The following is a 1,070-nucleotide window of genomic DNA, read 5'->3' as shown; positions in this document are numbered from 1 at the left end:
GACAGATGACAAAATCATTTAAGTAATCAGTTTTTACGTTCTCTTCAGAACGTCATCATCTGCTTAAAAACTTTGTTTAAAATTAAAATGCGATCTTAATATAAAGAAAGAACGCCATTTTCGAAAATAATTGATTGATTTTATTAGACGGATAATCATTTCAAATCCAATTTTTATCTTCAGAACGTCATCGTTTAGGATTAGTTTTACAGCTAGAAAAAATGTGATATTTTTTAGCAGAATAGTTATTTTTTTAAACTCAAAATGCGACTTAAAAGATATCTTATTTAGAAAATATTTGAAGGATTTTTTTTAGACAGATCATCATTTAAGTGAAAAACTGGAGCTGAAACTCCTGTTCGAATTTTTTCTTTAAATTTTTTCTCTCAATTAAAACTTCTTATTTGTCATTATTATAGTAGAAAATTGTCTTTCAATTTTAACACTTTGGATGGTTTGACCGTGTAGTAAAGCATCAAAAGTGTAATTTGAAAAAAAAACATCAAAAACAACATTTGAAAGCATCAAAAGCAAAAAGCAAATTAAATTTAATGCCTTACTCACTCTTTTTTGAGAAAATTCTAACTTTCTAGTCAAATTGCTTTCAGTTGGATTTAACACAACAAATATTTCCCTATTATTTGTAAAATAAGATAAAAGAAATCCTTCATTTTTCTGGTCAAAAATCATTTTTGATGCTTTTAAGAAAACCTTAGAAAGGGCAAGTTTTGGAAAGAGAGGAACTCTTATACAAAATTGAACGAGAAAAATGAGACTTAGAAATGATTGTGACTTATAATTTGAGACTTAGAAAGTGTCTTAGACATAATTTTGTCTCCAAAAACAGGCTTAGTGACATTTGTGACTTTTGATTTTTAATTTTAAACAAAGATGATGACGCTCTGAAGAGAACGTAAAAAAGTGTTAACTTAAATAATTTTGTCATCTGTCCAAAAAAATCCATCAAATATTTTCTAAAATGACTTTCTTTCCTTATATTAATTGATCGCAATTTTAAAAAGATCACTTTTCTGGTAGAAGATATCATGTTTTAAAGTCAAAACGGCTGG

Source organism: Eurytemora carolleeae, unplaced genomic scaffold (assembly GCF_000591075.1).
Source record: "Eurytemora carolleeae unplaced genomic scaffold, Eaff_2.0 scaffold1371, whole genome shotgun sequence".
Lineage (NCBI taxonomy): Eukaryota > Metazoa > Arthropoda > Copepoda > Calanoida > Temoridae > Eurytemora > Eurytemora carolleeae.
Note: the sequence above shows the minus strand (reverse complement) of the source record.